The sequence below is a fragment of the Peromyscus leucopus genome, chromosome 4 (assembly GCF_004664715.2).
Source record: "Peromyscus leucopus breed LL Stock chromosome 4, UCI_PerLeu_2.1, whole genome shotgun sequence".
NCBI lineage: Eukaryota > Metazoa > Chordata > Mammalia > Rodentia > Cricetidae > Peromyscus > Peromyscus leucopus.
The window spans coordinates 51,485,252-51,491,578 of NC_051066.1; the positions used below are offsets into that span (position 1 = coordinate 51,485,252).

General features: G+C 38.6%; 1 pseudogene; it reads right to left on the reverse strand.

Annotated features, from left to right (window-relative positions):
- Positions 1–5,517: 5,517 nt before the first annotated feature.
- On the reverse strand, positions 5,518–5,665 carry LOC114700839 (annotated as a pseudogene).
- Positions 5,666–6,327: the final 662 nt, after the last annotated feature.

Consider the following 6,327-nt stretch of genomic DNA (forward strand, 5'->3'; position numbering starts at 1 on the left):
TTTTACACATTCTTATTCTCTGGGGAGGGGAGGGCTGAAGAGTATGAGCATTACACTAAGACTCAAACTTTGTGGAACTTCTGAACTTCTATGATATGCATGGAAAACATACACCAAGTTTAAATATACATGCACCAAACAGACATCAATGCACATAAAAGGTCAGGTGGGCTCTGATATATTAATAGTGGGTGGTGCTCTCAACTCTTAACAGGCCATCTAAAATTAAAACTTAAGGAAACTTCAGTGTTAAACCACACCACAGAGAAAATGACTTAACGGACAGGTAAAGGACATTCCATGGAAAAGCTGCAGAATATACATTCTTCTTAGTAGCACATACACTGTCCCTGAAATAGACCTCATTCTAAATCACAAATCATTGGAACAATTGCTTGTATTTTATCAGCTTATACTGCAATAAAGCTAGAATTCAATCACATAAAAAAACATGCAAATACATGCAGGCTGAACGATATGCTCTTGAATGGTCAGCAAGTTATTGAAGAAATCATGGAAGAACTTAAAGAGGATGAGAATGTAACTTACCAGAACCTTTGAGACAGCTAAGAACAGCTAAAGCAGTTCTAAGGAGCGTATAACTGCAAGTGCATACCTGAGCTAATCAGAAGGATCGCAAAGAAATAGCCTAATACTGCATCCAAGCATTCTAGAAAAACACTAACAATTCAAACCTCAAAGCAGTAGGGGGCAAGAATTAAATTTCAGAGCAGAAACTAATGTAATAAGGACAAAAAATACATGGAATAGATCAAAGAGTTGGTTCTGCAACTTAATAAAATCAGAGATTGAAAGAGAAGGTTATAGATTCCAGCTAAATCCAGACAATCATTGGTGAACACTTTGAAAACTTACAGTTGCATTTTTTGCAATATCAAGGAAATGAAACTAGCCTAAATGTCCATCAACAGAGGAGTGGATAAGGAAAATGTTGTATTCATATATAGTCCAAATTTATGTATCTGTAAAGAAAAATGAAATAGTGATATCTGTAGGATTACGGATAGACTATATTAAGTGAAATAAGCCAGTCTCAGAAGGTTAGTTCCCTGCATGTTCTCCCATGCACAAAACCTAGATGTGAAGCTCTTGTAGTGCATGCATGTGTATATTTATATCTGTGTGTATGTGAAGCTAGAAGGGGATCGAGTTCATGGAAGAAAAGAAATGGGAGGGGGAGAAGGTAATGGACTACTGTGATATAAAAGCAGAACAGAGCATATCTGGGAAGAAGGAGAACCAGCTAAAGGCGGGGTGGGGGCAGAGGACAGGAAGGGGGTGTGAAGGAGGGGACAACCTAGAGCAAAGCATAAAGCATTTATTTATGAAAAATTCCATCATGAAACACACACTTCCTATTTTAACCTAAGACATTAATTTTTAAAAAGTTAAAGCCCACTAAAATTACAAGACTTTGAACAAGTTTTGAAGACATTCTGTTAATCTTAAACCTTAGGTTCTTTAATGGATGGTTATGTTCCATCTTTAGCTTGGCTTCCTTAGACAAGTCCTGAAGATATCCAGTTATAACAGCCACATGAACATTCATCAAACAAACGAGATGCAGATGCTCCTGAGAGAGATGTGTGGCTCGAGAAATACTCACATGTATGATATCACTTGACTTAGAGAGAAAATTGAGTTAAAAACAGACCTCCCAAAGTTTAAGCATTTGTAATAAAAGTACCAACAAAAAATAAACCTAATGATATATTCTCACAAAAGCCAACATCCTGATTTAAAAGATACTATAAAAATAATAACTTTTATCTTGAGGAAAAATGAATACATTACCATAGTAAGAAGATTGGTAAGGGATAGAAAGTTTGATTAAAGGGATAAAACGAGGAATTGGAGACAATTTATAGAAACAAGAGAAAGCACCTGAAGGGTATAGAAAGACACAGAACAAGTGCCTGTTCCAGGCATATGGCTACTTTTCTCTTAGTAGTTAAGACCTAAATTCTGTGGTGTTGTGAAACTTGCTGCATTCCCCTACTGTTGACTTAAGATGAAATAATTACCTGAGAAAATATCGTATATAACCAACAGATACATCTGGAGTTGTATTAGGCCCTTTCTCCTATTTGTAGTTGCCTAAAAGCTCATTAGTGCCATGGAAAACATGGAATAAACTTTACTAGAAAAGTTGTTGTTCAAATGTAGATAAAGTATTTCTGGAAGACAAGAGATATCTAAGTGTCCTATGTGCATTAGTTTTTTGACAATCTGAAAATGTAAGAAGCCTAAACAAAGTAATCTCCAATATCCAACTGGTTTTTCTACTTTTGAAATGTTTCATTCTAGAGGCTCCAATGCAGTTTAATTTTTAGCACTTGTTCATGTGCACACGCATTCACATACACACCACAGAACACATGTGGAGAACAGAGAACAACTTTAGAGAATTGTTTCTCTCTTTCCATGATGTGGGTCCTAGGGATCAAACTCGGGTTTTCAGGTAAATACCTGACAAATACCTTTACCACTCAGGTTTTCAGACTTGGTAGCGAATACCACAGAGCCAACCTGTCAGCTCTAATTTAACTTTTAGATGATGAGTAAGTAGCAATAAATATAGATATTATAGAAGACAATAAATTTGAATATTAATTGATGACAGAATACTGCTTGTTACCTCAATAAAAAGAAGCATTCTCCATTTTAAAATTCCAATATAAACCATGGAAACTCCCAAACAACTCAGACTATTGGCAAGGCTATTGGTTGGTTGCTCTCCACAAACTAACCAATAAGACCCTATTGCTGAAGACAACACCTATCTATGTCTCAATGAACATGGAGAAGTCAAACTAGTGCCTTGGCCCTACCATGCTTATGAAAGGTACTTTGCATACTAGCAAAGAAAGGTAAACACCAACCATGCTACAAACTGTCCAATCTACAATGGTGACCTGCCCGAATGACACACTTTTGCAATAGTGGCAGAAAAGCTGTGTGTCAACCACTATCTAATTGGATTTGAGGTCCCCTCCATGAGATGGAACCCATGGCTGGCACTACTTGGGTGGCCAAGAATCTGAGACTAGATGGGCCATGGACCCAGGGGAAAACCAAATACTGTTGTTCTACTAAAGGAATGTAGCAATATTGTGACTCCTAACAACATTCTGCTATACTCACAGGTAAGTGTCTCACTCAGCCATCATTAGAGAAGCTTTCTCCTGCAGTAGATGGTAATTAACACAGATCCACAACTAGGCAATGTACAGAGAGTGAGAAACCCTGGAACACTCAATCTTAATCAGAATGTCTTCATCAAAGCTATCCTCTCAAGACTCAGGGAACTTTGGGAAGAAGAAGCAGAAAGATTCTAAGAGCCATAGGGAATGATGATACCAAGAAAACAAGGCCTTCCAGACACCACAGGACTGATGCACAGAGGAATTCACAAAGACTGTGGTAGCATGGACAGGGCCTGTTCAGGTCCAAGCCAGCCAGGGTCCTGGCACTGAGATGGAGAAGCAGACACAAGTTCCCAGTCCTAACTCAAGCTGTCTCCAGTTAGCAACAACTCAAAAAGGAAAACTTCATTTCTCCAACAGTCTCATTCAGTATGCAAACCACACTTAAGGGCAAGCCCCATGCCCAGAAGTAGATGGCCAACACAAAATGAGCTCAAAGGATTTTGGGAGATTTTCTTTGTCTCATATTGCTGTGTCTGCACATTTGTTATTACCTTGCTGGTCTTTTGCTTATATATTATGGTTTTGAGTTTTTAGTGTGTGTGTGTGTGTGTGTGTGTGTGTGTGTGTACATTTCTCATGTTCTTTCTTTTTTCCTTCCTTTCTTTCTTCCTTTCTTTAGATTTTTCATTGCATTTGTCCTTGTTTGTTTGTCTTTTTTACTTGTCTGTTTGTTTTCTTAAGAAAAAGAAGAAGGCCTGGAGCTGGAAGGATAGAGAGGCAGGGAGGATGTGGGAGGAAATAAGGGAGGGGAAACTGTGATTAGAATACACTGTATGAAAATAACTTTGTTTTCGATTAAAACTGGAATGAAACAAAGAAATTCTAGTGTAAGAGAAGGCATGGGAAACAGGAAAATGGTACTCAAGTCATCTATCAGGGGATGCCCACATTTTGGGGAAACATGCCCAGGAGAATGTCTTCATTTACAGCTCTTTACAGATATACTTGTGAGAGCAAACATTTTCAACCTTTTGGGGATGGCTTAGTTAATTCACAACCAACAGGCTCTGTTCTAATCCATTGCTTTGAACAAAAGAATGCATCTCACCAGGCCTCTTTCTTTGGCTCATCTCAATTTTAAGGAGCAGCTCTGGTCATCCATTCCCCACGAACTAAAAGCAGTGGTTGACTTCCATAACTGCCTTTGTTCTACCTAGTTGGCCCCTCTTTGCCCTATTTGAATAGTACTGCATCTCCTTCAGATTCCGTTCTTAATGAGGTTATTTACCTTGCATACCCAATGAGATCGTACCTTACATAATAAATTCTCTGCTCTGAGGTATGTCTGAGGGGGCAGCCTATTCAGCTATTAAAAGGTATAACCTTTTAACGGAGATTGGTCTTAAGGCTGGACACAACTTTTATACTGGCTTTCCAATTACTTAAAGATGTCACCATAGCATACAGAGGTGTTTACATTTACATATACACTAGTGGATCGGCCTTACAAACACCCACTAACTACAAAATGACTTTCCAAAGCTCATTTGCTACCACATGTATAAATGTTCTTGCTTATGTATGTTAATGAAATACACATGTGCTAATAATGCAAGCTGGGCATTAAAGAATAATCATTTTAATGCATTAGCGTTGCTATCAATTATGTGTGCTAATGAAATGCATGCAACTACAATCCATTTGGACTCTAAATTTCCTTCCAGTCAGTAATTGCTCTTCTCCCTCCACCCAGCTATTTGCCAGAAGTTGTAACGTTGACTACCTTAATTTCAACTTATATAATACCACAGTGGAAAAATAACAAGCTGAGAAATGTCCAGAAGTCTGGAAGCAAACAAAGGATAAGGAAGCCTGGAAAATCCACCATTTTGACAATAAATTTAGCCTATCATCATTGATAGGATGGCAGGAGAGACTTCATAAATGAAGGGAAGTCGGGGAAGGGGGAGCAGTTACTTCTTTGAGTCCATATAAGTCATACCACATTAGAGAAGAGAAGATCTTGATCAGCATGTACAAACAAAAAAAAAAGAAAATGTGAAAAAAAAAAAAGGCATTTTAAATAAATACATTAAATAAAATTGTTTTAATTAAAAATCATTTTAATAAAACTTTTCCTCAAAATTCTTTCTCACCTTTTGTTCTATGTTATTATCTTTTTATTGACACAAAGTCTCATTCTGTAACCTAAGCTGACATATAACTCACAATGAAGCCCAGGTTGGCCTCAAACAAACTCAAAGCAATCTTACTTCAGCCCTAGGTAATGAGACTATAGATGTGAGCCACCACATCCTGGGATTTTTGTACATCTCCCCCCAACCCCAGGGGAAAATGTGAGCACAGTCCACTCCACTACAAATTATGCAGTTGAGTTTCCCACATTTGGAAAAATCGCAGGGGTCAGCCCATATGGATAAGTCTCGCCCTGGGAAAACTACCTTGGTGATCATGGTATCGCCCCTGCCAGGTATCGTCCCTGCCAGGTAAGTATACTTTCATATGTCTTAATTTCAGATTTTCATTAACTTGATCAATGTGCCTGATGTTGCTGCACTAACCTACAAAACATGTTTTTAGTTTTCTCCAAGTGTGGTGCTGGTCAAATCCAATAGCTACATGGAGAAGAACGGAACTTTACATCTATCACACTTCACAAAACTGAACTCCAAACTGAGACCCTGAATCTAACAGAGGAAAAAGTAAGGAATATACTTGAGCTTATTGGCACAGAAAGACTTTCTGGTCAGGACTCTGATAGCACAGGAAGTAACATCAACAGTTTGGGACCCGAGGAGATGGCTCAGTGCTTAAGAGCACTGACTGCCCTTCCAGAGGACCTGGGTTCATTCCCAATGCCCACATAATAACTCACAACTCTCCGTAGCTTCAGTCCTGAGAGGTTCAACACCCTCTTCTGGCCTCTTCTAGCACCAGGCACTAGGCACCAGGCACCAGGCACCAGGCACCAGGCACCAGGCACCAGGCACCAGGCACACACATGGTACACAGACATGCATGCAGTTAAACAAACATACACATAAATAAAATGTTTTAAAGACCAGCAATCAATAAATAGGACCTCATCAAATGAAAATGATTTGTGCAGCAAAGAACACCATTATTGAAGTGAAGA